Genomic DNA, 19,842 nt, shown 5'->3' on the forward strand with positions numbered 1-19,842 from the left:
CTGAAAAGGCTTGGCTTGCTCAGGGGGAAGAGCATCAACCAAGCCCGCCAACTGCCGCACATTATTCCGCATGTGTATGCTCGTGTAGAGCTGGTAAGACTGGATCTTGGACACGAGCATAGAGGAATGGTAGGCCTTCCTCCCAAAGGAGTCTAAGGTTCTAGCGTCCTTGCCCGGGGGCGCCGAAGCATGTTCCCTAGAACTCTTAGCCTTCTTTAGGGCCAAATCCACAACTCCAGAGTCATGAGGCAACTGAGTGCGCATCAGCTCTGGGTCCCCATGGATCCGGTACTGGGACTCGATCTTCTTGGGAATGTGGGGATTAGTTAATGGTTTGGTCCAGTTCGCAAGCAATGTCTTCTTCAGGACATGGTGCAAGGGAACAGTGGACGCTTCCTTAGGTGGAGAAGGATAGTCCAGGAGCTCAAACATTTCAGCCCTGGGCTCGTCCTCCACAACCACCGGGAAGGGGATGGCCGTAGACATCTCCCGGACAAAGGAGGCAAAAGACAGACTCTCGGGAGGAGAAAGCTGTCTCTCAGGAGAGGGAGTGGGATCAGACGGAAGACCCCCAGACTCCTCGTCAGAGAAATATCTGGGATCTTCCTCTTCCTCCCACGAGGCCTCACCCTCGGTGTCAGACACAAGTTCACGGACCTGTGTCTGCAACCTCGCCCTGCTCGACTCCGTGGAACCCTGTCCACGATGGGGGCGTCGAGAGGTAGACTCCCTCGCCCGCATCGGCGAAGCTCCCTCCGCCGACGTAGTCGGGGAGCCTTCCTGGGAGGTGGCCGCGGTCGGTACCGCACGCGGTACCGACGTCGGGGACCTCAACCTGGGCGATGGGCCAGCCGGCGCCACGCTCGACGGTACCGGTGGCGCAAGCACCGCCGGTACCGGAGGGGTAGGGCGCAACAGCTCTCCCAGAATCTCTGGGAGAACGGCCCGGAGGCTCTCGTTTAGAGCGGCTGTAGAGAAAGGCTGAGAGGTCGATGCAGGCGTCGACGTCAGTACCTGTTCCGGGCGTGGAGGCTGTTCCGGGCTGTCCAGAGCGGAGCGCATCGACACCTCCTGAACAGAGGGTGAGCGGTCCTCTCGGTGCCGATGCCTGCTGGGTGCCGAATCCCTCGGCGACCCAGAGCTCTCGGTGCCGACACGGGGAGGAGACCGGTGTCGATGCTTCTTCGATTTCTTCCGAAGCATGTCACCGGAGCTCCCCGGCACCGACGAGGAGGACGTCGAATCCACCCGTCGCTTCCTCGGGGCCGAGACTGAAGAAGGTCGATCTCGGGGGGGCTGTACCGCAGGAGCCCTCAGGGTAGGCGGAGACCCACCCGAGGGCTCACCGCCACCAGCAGGGGAATGGACAGCCCTCACCTGCACTCCACCCGATGCACCACCGTCCGACGACATCAGCAGACGAGGTCCTGGTACCACCGACGTCGATGCAGCTATCCGATGTCTCGGCGCCGATGCAGAGGCCCGATGCCTCGATGCACTCGATGCAGGGGCGGCCGAGAAAGATGGTCTGGACGCTGACGACGTCGATGCACTCGAAGATCCCGGTGCCGATGCCGACGAAGAGCCCGAGAACAACACGTTCCACTGGGCTAGTCTCGCTACCTGAGTCCGCCTTTGAAGCAGGGAACACAGACTGCAGTTCTGAGGGCGGTGCTCGGCCCCCAGACACTGAAGACACGACGAGTGTCGATCAGTGAGCGAGATAACCCGGGCGCACTGGGTGCACTTCTTGAAGCCGCTGGAAGGCTTCGATGTCATGGGCGGAAAAATAACGCCGGCGAAATCAAAAGCCGAAATGGCGAAATTCGAAGCACCAAATTTAGAGGGAGAAAAAATCTCGACCGAGGCCGAAAAAAGGCCTACCCCGACGACGAAAGAAAACTTACCGGGGCAAAAAAGCTGGAAGTACGGGGAGGATTTACACGAAACCCGGCGGGGGGTTTGCGGAGCACTTCCCGACTAGGACAAAGCTTTCCCGAAGGAAAAAAACACGTTCAAACAAATTGGACGCGCGAGGTCGACTTTCCGGGGCTCGACACGGCGAAAACACGACCGTACCGAGTGCGGACAAAAGAAGACTGGCCGGCTCGAGCCGGTTTCGGGCGGGAAGACGGCCGCGCATGCGCGGTGCGCGCGGGCGCGCGAGGGCTAGCAAAGGACTTTGCTAGTGAAGTTTCCGATTGGAGGGGCTGCCGTGGACGTCACCCATCAGTGAGAACAAGCAGCCTGCTTGTCCTCGGAGAATGGAGGGTTAAGTGATTTGCCCAGAGTCAAAAGGAGCTGCCTGTGCCTGAAGTGGGAATTGAACTCAGTTCCTCAGTTCCCCAGGACCAAAGTCCACCACCCTAACCACTAGGCCACTCTCTTCCTCCCTATATAATGGCTTTTGCTTGCTTTTTGGGAGACTGTAGCAGACAGGTATAAATATGTGTAAACTCCCTTTTCAATGAGTAACGTCAATTCTATTCACTCCTCTTTTTTTTTTTTTTTTTAATAAACTGTGTATTCATTTTCCATCAGTGTAATACAACAAACACTGTTCAAGTAGTATGTGGTTGCTCTTATACATGTCACTCATACCACGAAACAGCCAGAAATTCTTACAAGAGATAACAATCCCAACCTTCGTCCTCTGAAGGCCATCCCAATAACAAAATCCCCCCTCCCGAAGGAAATCCCCATCCTAATTCCACATACCCCCCCACCCAAACAATGTTCTATCTATGAGCAAGTCCCTAGGATGAGCTATGAAATGGTACTGGGGTGGGGTGGGGCGGGGCAGTGGTTATGAAAAAAATCAGACCGGAAGGGTAGTTTATTCAGAATGTTACTCCGAGCCTAATAAACACACCTCTCCAGTAAGGTTCCCAAATTGTCTGAAACTTTGTCCAATGATCTTTTGTAACATCTACCCTCTGTAGCTCCATAGCTAGCATATAAATCATTTGTATCCTCTATTGAGACACTGATGATGACTTCGGCAATTTCCAGTTAATAAGAATGTCTACTGAGCAGATCCCAGAAATTTCAGTGTACACTCCCAGAATGCATGCCCTGGATGTGCCACATTCAACTGACACTTAGGACTCTAGTCCCTCTCAGTTAGTTTTTCCCCATAAGCCCTATGGGAAGGTACATAGGCTTATAAGCAAATTCTGTATTGCATTTCTTGTAGCCCATTATTCAAAGTAAGGGAAAATTAGGTTCTTACCTTGGTAATTTTCTTTCCTTTAGTCACAGCAGATGAATCCATTAACTGATGGGTTGTATCTGCCTACCAGCAGGTGGAGATAGAGAACACTGAAAGACACAGTGACTCTGGACGGCCAGCCCCTTCTACCTCAGTATATGAAATTTCCAAAGCACAGAGAATAAGAAAGGAATAACATAACAAACTTTCCTCACAGTGAACAAACGCCCCAGAACCGGAGCAATAACCAAACAAAGGAGGGACAATCTCAACCTCCTGCAATAGAACAGCAAGTAGAAACTCTGAGAACTTGTCTTCAACTCCTCCCAAGGAGCTACAATATCTGCATGAAAGATGTGAACAACAAAACAAAGTCAGACAGGGAGGGATCATGGATTCATCTGCTGTGACTAAAGGGAAGAAAAATTACCAAGGTAAGAACCTAGTTTTCCCTTCCTTGTCATCAACAGCAGATGAATCCATTAACTGATGGGATGTACAAAAGCACTCCCTACGTAGGGTGGGAACAGGCAACTCCGCGAGCAAGTACTTGCACACCAAAATGCGCTTCCTGCTTCGCTGCAACATCCAGCCTGTAATGCCGTACAAACGAGAGCCGAGAAGCCCAAGTAGCCGCATGACAGATCTCATGAAGAGAGAGAACACCCGTCTCAGCCCACGAAGAGGAAATCGCTCTCGTGGAATGTGCTTTAAACGCTTCAGGAGGAGACCGTCCTGAAAGCAGATACGCAGAAAAAATGACTTCCTGGAGCCAACGGGCTATAGTGGTCTTAGACGCCGGACCCCTGCGTCGAGGACCTGTCAACAATACAAAAAGGTGATCAGAGGTCCTGAAGTCATTTGACATCTGTAGATACTGCAACAGAGCCCTGCGGACATCCAAAAGACGCAATTGCCCAAAGGAATCCGGAAAGTCCTCCCTAGAAAAGGAAGGTAGAAAAATGGGTTGGTTCAGGTGAAACACTGAAACCACCTTAGGCAGGAAGGAAGGCACTGTTTGTACCATTACCCCGGACTCCGAAAATTGTAGAAAAGGATCCCGACAGGAAAGCGCCTGAAAAGCTCAAATGCGCCTAGCCGATGTAATGGCCACCAAAAAGACTGTCTTGAGGGTAACATCCTTCTCAGAAGCCCGCCTAAGCGGCTTGAAAGGCGAACGCTGGAGAGCCTTCAACACCAGCCCCAGGTTCCAGGCCGGACACGGCGACCGCACGGGAGGACGGAGCCTAAGCGCCCATCTGAGAAATCGGACAATGTCCGGATGCGCAGCAAGGGACAAGCCAGAGACTTTCCCTCGAAAGCATGTCAATGCTGCCATTTGGACTTGCTGGGAATTGTATGCCAGACCTTTTTGTAAGCCGTCCTGCAAAAAGTCCAGTATCGGCGAGACTGTAGCCCGTGTGGGTGTGATCGCCTTTGAAACACACCACGCCTCAAACTTGCGCCAGATCCAAGCATAAGCTGCAGAGGTAGACCGCTTGCGGGCCTGCAAGAGAGTAGAGATGATCTTGTTAGAGTAGCCCTTGTCTCTAAATTGCGCCCTCTCAAGAGCCAGGCCGTAAGACCAAATCGGCAGGGGTCCTCCATCGTCACCGGACCCTGAACCAATAGGTTCGGCACCAGAGGCAAAGGGAGTGGAGCCTCCACCAGCATCCGACGAAGATCTGCATACCACGGACGCCTTGGCCAATCCGGAGCGATGAGAATTACCAAGCCTCGGTGCTGTCAAATCCACAGTAGGATCCGCCCTATCAAGGGCCAAGGAAGGAACACATACAGGAGGCCCAAGGGCCAGGGTTGAGCCAGTGCATCCAACCCCGCCGAGCAAGGATCTCTCCTGCTGAAAACGCGAAGGACTTTGGCATTTGAACCTGACGCCATTAGATCCAATCCGGGAGACCCCCATTTGGCACAAATCTGAAGAAAAACTTCTTCTGCCAGTTCCCATTCCGCCGGGTCGATTTGATGTCTGCTGAGGAAATCGGCCTGCACGTTGCTCTGACCTGCTATGTGAGCTGCTGACAGCAGATGCAAGTGGAGCTCGGCCCAGAGAAAAATCTGAGCGGACTCCGCGACCAGTGTCCTGCACTGAGTGCTGCCCTGGCGATTGATGTAGGCCACCGCTGTCGTATTGTCCGACAGAACCAGGACAGGAAGCCCCTCCAGAGTCTTGTGGAAGGCCAGAAGAGCCTGGAATATCGTTCTCAGTTCCAAGCGATTGATGGCCCACCCCGCTTCCACGGATGTCCACTGACCCTGAGCATAGCTTCCCTGGCAATGAGCTCCCCAGCCCGAAAAGCTGGCATCCGTTATCATCAAGCACCAAGAGGGAAGTGCGAGCGGCATTCCCTTGCGCAACATCCTGTTGGAGAGCCACCAATCCATACTGAGCCGGGCCGCAGGGAGCCACGTTAGTCTGCATTGGTATTCCTGGGAAATCGGAGACCACTGCTGGAGCAGAGCAATCTGCAGCGGCCTCATATGAGCTCTCACCCAGGGAACCACCTCCATGGTGGCCGTCATCAACCCCAGGAGCTGAACAAAGTCCCAAGCAGAAGCAGACGAACCTGATTCTGAAGCTTGCATCGCTTGTGGTCGAGGAGAAAGACGAACCCCGAGGCCGTGTCGAACCGGACCCCCAAATACTCGAGAGACTGAGAGGGGGTCAGGTGACTTTTGGGCAAATTGATCACCCAGTCCAGAGTCTGAAGTATCGTTATAACTCTGGACGTGGCGAGTCGGCTCTCGTCTGCCGAATCCACCCTGATGAGCAAGTCGTCGAGATAAGGGTTAACTCTGATACCCTTTCGCCTGCGAAAAGCAGCTACCACCACCATGACCTTGGAAAAGGTACGGGGAGCTGTGGCTAGGCCGAAAGGCAAGGCCCGAAACTGGAAATGTTGGCCCAAAACCGCAAACCGGAGAAACCGCTGATGCGGAGGCCAAATAGGTATGTGCAAATACGCTTCTTTTAGGGCCAGAGAATAAGAAACTTTCCTGGCTGTACCGCCGCAATGATGGAGTGCAGGGTTTCCATTCAAAAGTGACGCAGGGCCTTGTTGACTCTTCGTAAGTCGAGGATCGGTCTGAAAAAAAACGCCTTTTCAAGGCACCACAAAATAAATGGAGTAGCGACTACAGCCGCGTTCGGCAGTAAGCACCGGAATCACCGCCCCGAGGTGCAGCAAGACTTGCAAGGTCTCCTCTACCGCCGCCCGTTTGACGGCAGTGCCGCATTGGGACTCCATAAAGGCGTCTCTCACCGGGGCTCCGAATTCCAATCGGTAACCTTCTCTGCTCAGGTCTAGGACCCACTGATCCGAAGAAATCTTGGTCCACTCCTCGAGAAAGAGGGAAAGACGACCTCCTACTGCAGGAATCGACGAGTGGACCGGCGTCCCATCATTGTGGAGGACGCCCCTGAACTCCTGGCCGTGGCCTGGCCGCTGCAGAACGCTTGTTCGAGCGAAAGGAGTTCCTCTGCTGAAAACTGGCACGTTGAGAAAACCCAGCAGAGTGCCCCAGGCGATATCTGCGAGCTTCGCGGAAACGTGGCCTGGAAACGGAAGGAAAAACAAAGTTTTTGGAAGAAGGCAGCGGCCTATCCTCAGGCAACTGCTGGGACTCCCCCTAGGTCTTTAACAATCTTCTCCAATTCCTCACCAAACAGCAGAAGGCCCCGAAAGGGTAACCTCACCAGCCTCTGCTTAGAGGCCATGTCAACTGGCCATGTCAACTACCCAATGCCGCAGCCAAATAAGGTGGTGGGCCAAAACCACCACAGCCATTTGTTTAGCCGAAGCTCTGACCAGATCATAAAGGGCATCAGCCAAAAAGGACAGGGCAGACTCCATACGCGGGCCAACCTCAACGAGGGACCCCGCACCATCCGCGGGCTGATCAACCGCCTGCTGTAACCAGAAAAGGCAGGCCCGTGCTGCATAGCAGCTACAAATAACCGCCCTTAAGGAAAGGCCCGAGATTTCAAAGGACCGCTTCAACGCGGATTCTAGCCGCCGGTCCTGCATATCTTTCAAAGTGACCCCTCCCTCCACTGGGAGAGTGGTCTTTTTAGTCACAGCCATGACCAACACATCCACTTTAGGCATCCCCAAAGGGGCCAAGTGCTCCTCACTCAGAGAGTAAAGCTGACCCATAGCCCTGGCAACCTTCAAAGGCCCATCAGGGTCAGACCACTGAGCAGAAATAAGCTCTTGGAGTCATGCACAGGAAAAGCCCGAGAAGGCTTCTTAGTACTAGCCATCCTAGGATTAACAGAGGCAGCATCGCCCTCAGCCGGATCTTCAATAAAAAAGGGCCTGCAAGGCGTCACAAATGAGCACTGGCAGCTCGTCATGGTGGAAAATCCGAACCGCTTTAGGATCATCCAAATCCTGTGGCAAACAGGGACCCTCATCTGGATCATCCGTCCATGAGGGCCTGCCAGATCCCTGAGACTCCCCACAGCCTGACCACGGGGGGAGGGGGGAGCGCCAGTCTCAGACGGGGAATTTACCCCTCTACGTTTAGCGTCAGTCCAATGCTCGGGGAAGCCACAAAATCAGCAGCCAACACTGGGCTATCAAAGCCTGGAGGGAATCCAGTCCGCAACGAAGTGTCAGACACCTCCGGCAGAGCTCTCTTTAACATAAAGGCCTTATGCATCAGCAGCACAAATTCAGGGGAGAAAAACTCACCCTGGCCCTCCGCCCCCGAATTAGGAGAAGCGGAGGAAGGAGCTCCTCTAACAGCCTCGGAACGAGGCGTCCCCCTGCACTCAGACTCCTCCACCACCCCAAGGGTCGAGTCAAGCGGCGCTTCCAAATTGGCGCCCGCTGCCAGCTCCATCGAGCGGGAAGAATCACCGCTCACCATGCTCATACTAGCACGAGCGTCTAAGGAGCACGTACTGCAAAGCCCCACTGCTGACCTGCATTTAACACAGCGGGAGCAGCGCTTAACTCCTTCAGCAGCCATCACCCGACTGGACGGAAAAATAGAAAATGGCGGCTTCGCACCAAAACTTACCCCACACAGAACGCTGTCCGCGGGAACCTCCCCGGAGGAGCAGGGCACCACTCTCACCTCAGAAGACCGAGTCAATGAGCTCCGGTCACGCTGCACAGAAGCAGAATCTTTGGATAAAGCCTCAGAATAGCTGTGCAGTAAAAGCGCGCCCCTTTTTTTTCACACTGTGAGTAAAATTGGAGGCAGGCAGCAACAGAGGGACTCCGGGAGGATGGGGTAAGGCAGGGACAGGGAACAAAACCAAGTATGCCTTCAAAGTGGGCACCACCAGCCACAATACTCCCGCTCTACTGGCAAAGCACAGGAGCCTGCCCAGGCAGAAATCCAGGAGCTGCTAAAGTGACGTCCACACCTGCTGGGAGATAGAGATATACTGAAGGCAGAAGGGGCTAGCCGTCCAAGGTCACTGTGTCTTTTCAGTGTTCTCTATCTCCACCTGCTGGTAGGCGGATACAACCCATCAGTTAATGGATTCATCTGCTATTGATGACAAGGAATAGAAAAGATATGTTTAACAGTAGTTTTCAATAGTTCTCCTGGAATAGTCACATGTAACTCTCTATGACAGGCTTTGTCAATGTGAAATGAAAGAGTGGAGGAGTGGCCTAGTGGTTAGGGTGGTGGACTTTGGTCCTGAGGAACTGACTTCGATTCCCGGAACAGGCAGCTCCTTGTGACTCTGGGCAAGTCACTTAACCCTCCATTGCCCGCTGCATTGAGCCTGCCATGAGTGGGAAAGCGCGGGTTACAAATGTAACAAATAAATAAATAAATAATCCAGCTCTGTACCCTTGAAGGCCTTTATTAAACCCGGACATGTGTGTCTGTGAGTTCACTTCCAAACAAGGTAGGGAGATAAGTTTTTCATATGCATCTTAATCAACTGTTTGGATAACAAACTCTGCATGCTAAAGTTTTAAGCAGGCAAAGGGGTTCCTCTTTGATGGAAAATTCTATATTTAAATCTACAAATGTTTTCATTTTGCTCTCCTCTGTTACAATCCGATATAAAACATGTAACCCTCTGGCTGCCCAATTTCTAAATGTAAAATGATGTAATCCCATAGGTAGCAATGGTGTAAGTCAGGGGTAGGCAACTCCAGTCCTCGAGAGCCGCAGGCAGGTCAGGTTTTCAGGATATCCACAATGAATATGCAGGAGATAGATTTGCATACCATGGAAGCAGTGCTTGCAAATCTGTCTCCTGCATATTCACTGTGGATATCCTGAAAACCTGACCTGCCTGTGGCTCTCGAGGACCGGAGTTGCCTACCCCTGATGTAAGTAAACAAATCAACAATTCGTTCTATCAAAATATGCCACGCTAATCTTAAAGGTTGCAGAATTTTAAGTGTCTAACTCTTGGGGCAGGGTCACCTCAGGGGTATGTAACAGATTCAATAAAATGTAAAGGAATCCCCATCCATGTTTCTACAACATACATTGAAAAATAATTAGTGAACCAAAACCAGTCACTTAAGTGTTATAAACGGCTTGCCAAGTTTAAAGAATGGATATTTAATAATCCCTAACCTCCTTTGTTCCTTAGTTTTCTTAATACTCGGAAAGGGATTCTTGTCTTTTTGCCTTGCCATAAATACTAATGCAAAATCATTATCATGCAGACATTTGTCTTGTCTAGAGAGGTTAAGTGCAGCATCTGCAAAACCTACTACCATCTTGGCACATTAATCATGCTGTACAAATAAATGTAACCTGATAACAAAAGTGGAAAGTCACATCAAATTAATAACTTTTTTCTTGGGTCAATAATAAGAGGTTTTATCTTGAACTCATATAGGTTGTCCAAATTCAAAGGGATGTGGAACCTTAAATACTTCATAGATTCACCTGGCCAATTCAATGGAAAGGGACCTATCCAGCCATTTAAAACTAAGACCTGAGTAGGAAGGGCTTCTGATTTAGTTAAATTAAGATTTAGCCCCAAAAGAGACCCAAACTCTGTGAAAGCTGCCACTTGAGAATTCTTCAAAATCATTAATATATCGTCTGCAAAGGCCAAAATCTTGACTTCCTAAGTTCTCATACCCACTCCTATACAAGGATTCAATTTTAACAATTGTAAGAAGGCCTCCAAATATAGTAAAAACAATAGAGGATATAACAGACAGCCCTGTCTAGTAACCCGAATAACTGAAAATAGATTAGACTGTGTCCCATTAACCAGGACTGCAGCCTTAGACAAGCAGAGAATTTTTACCTCCACTATGAATCTCTGCCCCAAGCTGTAACCTTCCAAAGCTAAGAAAAGGCAGGGCCAACCCACTCTATCAAATGCCTTATCGGTGTTGAATCCTACCACAAGAGCAGGACAGCGTTTCTTCTGGCACAAGGACAAAACCAAAAGTAATTTCCTAACATTTAGAAAGGACACCTGTTTTTAACAAACCCTACCTGTTACTATTAAATTGGTAAACAAATGACCAGCCTGTCAATGAGAACTCTGGCTAATATCTTAATGCTCGGAATCAACAGGGAAATTGGGTGATACAATTCTGGAATTATCAGGTCTTTGCCCAGCTTGGAGATCACTGTAATAGTAGCACCAAAGTCCCCTGGTCTAAAGTCTGAGCACAATAGGCATCAAGGGGCCCTAAAATTTTTAACTGTAAAACTTTTATAAAATTCCACTGTCAGTCCATTGGGATCTGGTGCTTTATGTAAACGTAACTGTTTAATAACCTTTTGGATTTCCATGGCAGTAATAGGGCACATAACCTACCTGTCTGAACCTATCCTAATCTCAGAAAATACTGAGAACCAGTTCTTCTGAATAGTTTAAAAAATGGTCCTAAAGTACTTGGACCATATCCGGAGTATGCTGAGCTAAATGACCAGCATATGTTTTTAACACTGAAATATACCAGTTACCTTTCCAAGGTTTCTGTCAATTTTGCTAATATCTTGTTTGCTTTATTGCCAAACATGTAAAAGCAATATTTGGGCTGAACTATTGATCTCATCCTCCCCTTGTGTATTAGCGAGTTCAAAGACACTCGTACTGTCAAAAAGTTACCTTTGCAGATTTAACGAGTAGCCTAATGGTTAGTGCAGCAGATTCCAGAGAAGACGGGAAACAATAATTTCATAAATCTCCTGGAAACATGACTACTGAAAGTGTTGTCTTGAGAGGCGGTGTTAGGCCCAGTAAAAATCGAGCAGGCGCATTGGTTGGGACAAAGGTGTCCAGAGGCCTTTTGCCCTAGAATTGTTATCACCAAATATTTAAACTATTCACAAAAAGTAGAGCTGCTCCAGAGATACAAACAAGAAAGGAATGTGGATTATGATGACACTCATGTGTGCATCTTCCAGGACTATTCTACTAAGCTTTCTACAAAATGTTGGGAGTTCACTTAAGTGTGAATAAAAAGCAAATCAATTTCTCTTTGCAGTGTGTAATGGAAGATTTTAAAGATTGTTTTTCAACTCTGCCTTGACCAACAGTGCACTCGGGGTCTGTATTTTTGATTAGAAGTAATTCTGTTTGTGTGAAAATGATTTGGAATGTGGAAGAAGATAAGACACAGCTCTAATTAATTTGGTATGTGAAAGGAGAGGTGGAGCCTGTTTTGAGTTCAGACTGGCCACCTGGACTGAGAAACATGTGACCACATTCTCACATGTCTCAAGCATCCTGTAATTTTCCTTAGCTCTGAACAGGAGTTCTATGCCTAATAAAAAGGGGAATTTTTGCCAGTGAAATTGGGAGCTCGTCTGTAACGTACGTACTGCGCAGAGAACTGTATTTCCTGGTCAAGACTCCTGGCTTTCACTGTGAACAGGGCCGGGGGGGGGGGGGGGGAGGCTCTTATCATCAGCTGGGGGGGGGGGGGGGCAGCTGATGATAAGAGCCTGGATGTAGAGATTAAGGACCAGTGACGTATGTACATTATGACGTATTATTGCTTCTTTTCCTGGTCAAGGGACTCCCAGCATTGCTTGGATGTAGGAACCAGTGAAGTAATGATTGTTTCTTTTTAACTATAGATAGGTATTGTTTCTTTTCAGTTATATATCTTAATCATTGTGTATATACCTTAACCATTGTGTATCTTAGACAATTATGAACCTCTAATAAAAGCCTCATTTACCTAATACGAATCCAAAAGAATCCACAGTAATTACTGAGTAGTCTGTGTCAGTGAGGCAGGTGTAAAACCAGGTCAGAACACAGTGCCTGGCTATTTTCAGAGTATTCCATCAAGGGGTTTGGTCCTATTGTGATTCTCTAGAAACAGTGAAGGTTTTATTTTTTGGGGGGGAGGGGGAGAAGGGGGGGAGGGGTGGTTGTGGGTTTTTTTTTTTTTAGGAAGATTTCGCTGATAGCCAGACCTGCTATGTGAAAAAGAAAGAGATTAGGTCTATCGAACATATTAGCTGAAGCAGTAGGAACAGGAGGTGTTCTTTATATGAAATTCAATGGTTCTATTTTTGTTATTGTTCTGCAATGATAGCTGTCGGTTCTATAGTGCTTTGCAAACGTGAAGCAAAGATGTCAAGCTTTTTTCAAAGTTAATGGATTTTTGCAAGGCAAAAGAGTGGTTTGTAATTGTTTCCAGCCTTCATATATTTATGTTTTGACCCCCTATTTCTGGTTGAGAAATGAATGTCCTTGCTTCGGGGGCAGGGAGAGAGGGGAATGCTTTGAGATCATGATATTGTGGCAACAGGTGTGAATGGTAGTTCAATAATGCATCAGGTTAGTAATATCAGTAGTTTGTGAATGAAAACGTGACTGGCTTACTGGCCAGCAAGGAGGCTGTTCGGATGGGAATGCTTTGGTTGCTTGTGTGGATTGTTGGTGGGGTAAAAGTGGGGAAGGAAGTTTGAGAGTAAGGGAAGGGTGGGAGAAGAGGAGTGCTTTATAGTTTTTCCTAGCAGAGGAGGATTTTGATAAGGAAGAAGGTGGGGAGGACCTGGGTGGTGCCTGGGCACTTCGGTCTTGATACTATACTATAGGGCTCATTTTCAAAACAGACAAATGTCCAAAAAGTGGCATAAATCTGCACTTAGATGTTTTTCTCACAAAAACTTCCAAATTGGCATTTTCAAAACCAATTTTTAGACTTTTGCTATGAAATCCGTCAGAAGTGCATTCAAATCACAAGGGGGCCTTGCTTTAAGAATCTCACATTGAAGATAGTCTTTCTGGTGACAATTGCTTCAGCCATGAGAGTACTGGATCTTTAGGTACTGTCCTGTTGAGACCTATATCTCTCCTTCTGTAACCAAAATGTTCATTTTAGAACTACTCAGTGGCATAGCAAGGGCGGGGCGGTGGGAGCGGTCCGCCCCGGGTGCACGCTGCTGGAGGGTGCAGAGAGCAGCCGTGCGCCTGTCAGCTCCACTGGTACCCTGCTCCGTCTGCCCCGGAACCAGTTACTTCTCTGCACCCTCCAGCAGCCAAGAATGCACCCCGGGGGGGGGGGGGGGGGCTTGATGCGCCGGGGTGTGTGTGTTGTGCTGCACCCTGGGGGATGGATGCAGCTGCACCCGGGGGGGGGGGGGGGGGGGCGCAGCGGCAATCCACCCCGGGTGGCAGCTGACCTAGGACAGCCACTGGAACTACTATTACTAATCATTTTCTGTAGCACTACTAGACGTACGCAGCACTGTATACATTATATGCAGGTACTTTCTCTGTCCCTAGAGGGCTCACAATCTAGTTTTTGTACCTGGGGTAATGGAGGGTTAAGTGACTTGCCCAAGGTCACAAGGAGCTGCAGTGCGACTCAAACCCAGGTTGCCAGGATCAAAGCCCATTGCACTAACCATTAGGCCACTAATACCTCTCCACTTCATCAGGAGGGAGAAGATACAGCCTGTTCAGCATCTTGGATCCCTGGAGGACTCGGGGCCTCCCACTCTGCCAATATCATGCAGGAGAGTGCTTTGTGAAGGGTGACATGCTGGGGAGGGCCCAAAAGGCCCTTCAAAATGGGGTCCTTCTCCATGGGTTCTGCCATGGGGGCCAAGAACAGTCCCAGGGCTTCAGACAATGAATCAATAAGACAGAGTTGTTCTCACTGAAACAGTTGTATGACTGGGGAGCACTCCTCCTCCAACTCTGGAATAGGGGCTCCAACTACGAGTCAAAATCAGAGTGTCTCAGACTCCAAGAGGTCCTCTGCCTCATCATGGCCACCCCTAGAGATCAAATAACCTCCTTCCAGCATATGATCACCTCTACGCCTTTTGGTCCCAAGGAGTGGCCTCCCTTCCCCCAGATGAACCCCATGGGCCTGGAGGGAGCTAGCATCAACTGCACAAGCAGGACCACTTACTGCATATGCTCAGAGCTCCACTGGGACTCCCCTCCGAAGCCCCAGGCAGGTGAAGGGACAGAGACCCCCAACCCCTTCCCCAATGGGGACTAAGACTGCTCTTTATGCAGAAAAACTGCAAGACCTAAAATAGCTGTTGAGGCAGGAACTGCCTCAGCTGACGGGGGACCTCCCCCATCACTGATGCCAGAGGGAGCCAGCAGCTGTGCTCAGTCACTGGTTCCCATAGGTAGTGAAGTGCTAAACTGCTAGCATGCCCATCATGTGACCAGCATGCATGGGCTTGTGCTGCATACCTGGATCTGACCACAGCCTGGGACTTATCAAGCTTCTGCTACCCCACCCCCCAACCTGGCTCTTGGGTGTGGATTTCTTTTTTCTGTTTCACTTTTTAAAGTTGTTTGTTTTAAAACTAGTTCATTCCCCTGATAAGAAGGGAGTAATGCTAAACCAGGCAGCACAGCCAGATTAAAGATTTCTTATAGGCTGCCAGGAGCTGCAGGAAGCCTTGGGGGGGGGGGGGGGCACCTCCAAAGGAGTATGGGAGGGCAGGACGGGTACCTACTCCCTGCTGCAGCCAAGTTATCACCCATGGGCAATGACTGAGGGTTGCACAGCCAAGCTCCACACTCTACTAGGTCTACCCTGGGAGCCAGAAACCTAAGAGCAAATCTCTTAAACTCCACCAAGCAGTATGGCCTTAGTATGCAAGGCTGGGAGTTAAGTCAAGGACCACGTACACCAGCCCACATAACCTACCATCTGCCAAAGGTAGAAAAAATACTGGAGTTTTCCACAGAGCATCAGCCCTTATATTGGTGATGTCACTGGGAAAAGTCAGTTTCTCTACCTCAATCTGCTGGTATGAAGGGGATACAATCCAATAGTATAGGGTGGTGAAGCTGAATGCTAAGAAAGTGTTGTTATAACATAGTAAATGACGGACCTGAATGGTCCATACAGCATGCCCAACAGTCACACTCATTATCAGCTGCTAGGAATTTGTTCTGTAGACAGCATTAATACTGTTGCCCTTTTGCCCTCTATTTCAGGAGTTTCTTCAACAAAGGAGTCCTATATGTCATTAAAACATCTTTTCACCCTGCTGCTACTTTTCCAGTGTTATTTTGTTCCAGTTTAAGCATATCAGAGTTTTAATGTCACTCTAGAATTGGAAAATTGAAAACAGCAGTGCTGCCTCACTTGGCATAACGCTTGGCTGCTCTGCGCATGCTCAACCGGCTGACTATCCGACTGTTTAACGACGGAATAGAGAATGCAAGTGAGCTACAACGAGCAGCTCATTTGCATTCCTATTCCTTGATGCATGCCCGTTCCTTACCGATTCGCTAAGGGAATCGGTAAAGAAAGGGCTTTAACGAGTTTTTAGTGTATCTTGCCCTGAGTCATCTCATCCACCCTCCCCAACTCCCACCCAGCCCAGGCACATCTCTTAATTTATAGTCAATCATACCAATTGAGAGAACAAAAGGGAAATTTGTCACTACAGGGTATTTTCATCAGCAACTGATTTTCCCTCAACAACCAGTTATATGCAGTTTGGTAGAAAGCAATCAAAAAATAAAAGCCTAAAATATACCAAATAATTTTATCCCATAGCAAGTTTGGATAACTGAACAACTCACCAATACCATGAGACAGACAGCAAGATGGGTGCTATTCAGTCTTTTGCATTAAGAGTGACATGTATGATCACCTCCTAGTTAGCAAGAGGTCATATGTATACACTCGATCGAAAGAGCTCCTAGTTCTCAGAGAACAAGTCTGATCTACAGTAGCAGAGGAAATGAGGCAGAAAGGTATATAGAGGAAACCTACAGGGACATAGTATTGAAGTCCCACCTCCAGTATGGCAGCCTCTGTGCTGTCCTGGAGAAAGAAGATCACTTAAAAGGAGAGTATCACCTTGGTGAACAGAAAGTGACCATAAAGCTAGGAACCTGCCTCCCCTCCCCAGATGATGTAATATCCTCGGAAACCAAGGATATGTGTCCAGGGGCTTCTGTCTAGGAGGAAAGAGTTAGGATGGCTGCATAGCCGTCGAGAGGGGGGGGCAGGGGGGACAAAATTCCCCAGGCCCGGGCCTCCAAGGGGGGCCCGGCGCCACAGTCCCACCTGCCCCCTGCATTGAAATCGCACTCATCTCCGTGAAAGCAGCGCTGCAGGCAGCAGAACGTTTCCCTTTGGCCCTCCTTCCCTCCGTGTCCCGCCCTCGTCTGACGTAACTTCCACGAGGACGGGACACAAGGAGGGAAGGAGGGCTGACGGGAGGCGTTCTGCTGCCTGAAGTGCTGCTTTCACGGAGGTGAGACTGCGATTTCAATGCAGGGGGCCCGGCCCGGTGGCGGATGGAGGAGGGGGGAGTGGCGGCGACCTCGGGGGGGGGGAGCAGTGGCTGCAGCGATCTTGGGGGGGGGTGGAGGGGGGAGCGGCAGCAGCGACCTCGGGGCGGCAAGGGCGGGGCCCCGGGGGCAGCCTTGCCCCGGGCCCAGCCCAGTCTCTCGGCGGCCCTGGATGGCTGTTTTAGTTAAAAATTCAGTTATTAGGTATGTAGATATCTAGGTGGCTAGTGGGCATGATGACCACTTGGTCACTTGTCTGTCTAGTGCAAAGGTGGCAGACCTCATATGCCAACTAGGTAAGATTTTAGACATTGCTGGGGAGGAGCCAGGTGTCTTGGTCCATGTGGATACCAATGACATAATGCTGGAAGGAAATTCTGAAAGCCACATTTAGGCTCTTAAGTAGAAAGCTGAAAGCCAAAACCTCCAGTGTAACAATTTCAGAAATGATCCACATTTCATGTGCAGGACCCAAGAGGCAGGCAGAGCTCCAGAGTAAATGCTTGGGTGAAATGATTATTGCAGGGAAGAGGGATTTAAATGTTTTAAGTAATGGACAGCATTCTGGTGAAGGGGGCGCCTATACTTGCGACCAGGCTTCATCAATGTTGGAAGCATGATACTGGGCTAGATAGGCCTCTGGTCTGAGTTAGTATGGCAGCTGTTATTGCTATTCAGTTTCCTTAACAGCCCCTACTCCAGCTCTGCACAGAAAATATTCTTGTGTTTATTTAAGATTCTTTTATATCGCCTAAAGCAATCGAAGTGATGTACAAAAGCTTGATATTGCTTCGCTGTATACTATGTTTTTGAACACTAACACCTAAACTGCCTGAAAGTGTTTTGTGCCTCCCACTATCTCCGTTTATTGAGTGTAGTTTAGTTTACAGACTAGCTCAGCAATAGCTGGAAACTTGAAGGACTCACATCCTACAGAAGATTCCTGATGCAGGCCATATAGACCAAAACATGATTCGTGTTGAGTCTTGGATATGTATGAATTAAACTTTTACTCCAGTAACATCGTCTAGTTTTCCTTTTTTAGTCTCATCTTCGCTGTGTGTTGTGTACAAAACATAAAGCCAATAAAAACTACCACCACCCCACCCATAAGCACTTTCTCTCCCTCGTCCTCATCAGTCCTGTCATGACTTAAGAAGCAACCTTCTTTTCGGACTGTTTGGAATTGTCCATAACTCATCTCCTTATACAGTTCCTCAGGTAACGTGTTGCACAGTTCTGGGACCATGACTGAAAAAGCTGGAGATCTCCATCACACTTCCAAAAATGTGCCCTGGCTTGAACATAATTGCCAGTGTGTGAGCTTCTTGCACAAATATGTCAGACCCGCACCTTGGAAGGCCCTAAATGTCAACAGAACAATTTAAACCTTTCTGAGCCTGGATGGGCAGCCAATGAAGAGTGTCCAGCAGTAGCTGTGCCAATATCTACCTCACCTACTTAAAATCAGCAGCTCTGAAACATTTTGTGCCACCTGAAGGTGACCAAGTAACTGTTCTGGCAAGCCAATATACAAACTGTTACAATAGTTCAAAATCAGGAGAAAGCATATTTGCATCATTAACCTAAATATATCTGGTCTCAACAGTGGTTGCAACGGTCACAGTTCTTTTGAATGGGCCCACTAACTGGCTGAATGTACTGACCATCCAGCTAATTTAACACTGCCACCTGGCTGGCAAAAATTTATGGTGAGAACACTGCACAATATGAACTATCTGAAACTTCCTTGTAAATCCTTGACCCCCAGGACAATCTAGATCCCTCACTCCTTCAATATGCTAAACCTTCCTTAAGTACAGAAGAACACTGAAACAAAGACCACTTAAAACTCAAGTGAAATGAACAGAGAAATATGGCTGGCAAAAGTGCAGGCAGAAGAAAAAATGGCTAAAAACATAAAGAGAGGTGACCAGACTTTTTTTCAGGTATATTGGAGAAAGAAGGAAGGCTAGAAATGTGAGACTGAAAGCTGCTGAGAACCAATATGTGGAGAGCAATAAGGAAAAAGCAAATATATTAAACAAATGTTTCTGTTCTACATTCAGAGAAGAAAATCCTGGAGAACGACCTCTGTTGGCTGAGAAAGACATATATGGATGCCTGAAATACCCTCCCGTGGAGTTTGTGAAGACAAAAACGGTGATGGAATTCAAGAATGCATGGGATACACACAGAGAATACTAAACAGAAAAAAGATGGACTCCAATTAAAGCAAACCTTAAATGACCTCATAACTGGAGTGAGCTTTGACGGTAGCTTCAGAGGTTGTGACTTAAGACCCAATGCCGGGCAGACTTCTACGGTTTGGGTCTTGTAAATGGCAAAACAAATCAGGATCAAGGATGGATTCAACAGCAATTCCAGTAGTTGGGAAGTAGGAATATTGCCAGGCAGACTTCTACTATCTCTGCCCCAAATTGGCAGGAAGAAATGGAAATAAATTATACCAGTACTTAATCATGAAGAACTGGAACCTGTGCAAAGTGCCAGATTCAACTCTGGCCATCTCAATGGGCAGATTGGCTGGAACATGCAGGTCTTTATCTGCCAACATTTACTATGTTATGCAATGCGTTCTTTCTAGCAAAAAAGGTGCCGGTACTCAAATGCTAGGCCACCCTTCAGGGGGTGGGGTGATCACTGAGAGACCCACCCCACAACAGCCAGGCCCCCTGCAATCAGTCATAGAATCTATGACAAGGCAGAATTGGTGTGTAGAGCCTGAGCTCTTTCATTAAAACTTGTGTTCCATGGGTCAATTTTAGCAGACAATGGAAAAGGTGCCGGTACTCAGTAACCCCAAGTACCCCCTCAAAAAAAGCCCTGATGTTATGTAAGTTGAACAGACACTATTCTCCACCATCTCCCCCAGTCTTCTAGGTATTCA

The 19,842-nt window shown here is 48.8% G+C and overlaps 1 protein-coding gene across 2 annotated transcripts in view; it reads right to left on the reverse strand.

Annotated features, from left to right (window-relative positions):
* MAPRE3 (microtubule associated protein RP/EB family member 3) overlaps positions 1–19,842 on the reverse strand; it is a 202,983-nt gene that overhangs the window by 88,664 nt on the left and 94,477 nt on the right. The window lies entirely within an intron of this gene.

The sequence above is a fragment of the Microcaecilia unicolor genome, chromosome 3 (assembly GCF_901765095.1).
Source record: "Microcaecilia unicolor chromosome 3, aMicUni1.1, whole genome shotgun sequence".
In the NCBI taxonomy this organism is placed as follows: Eukaryota; Metazoa; Chordata; class Amphibia; order Gymnophiona; family Siphonopidae; genus Microcaecilia; species Microcaecilia unicolor.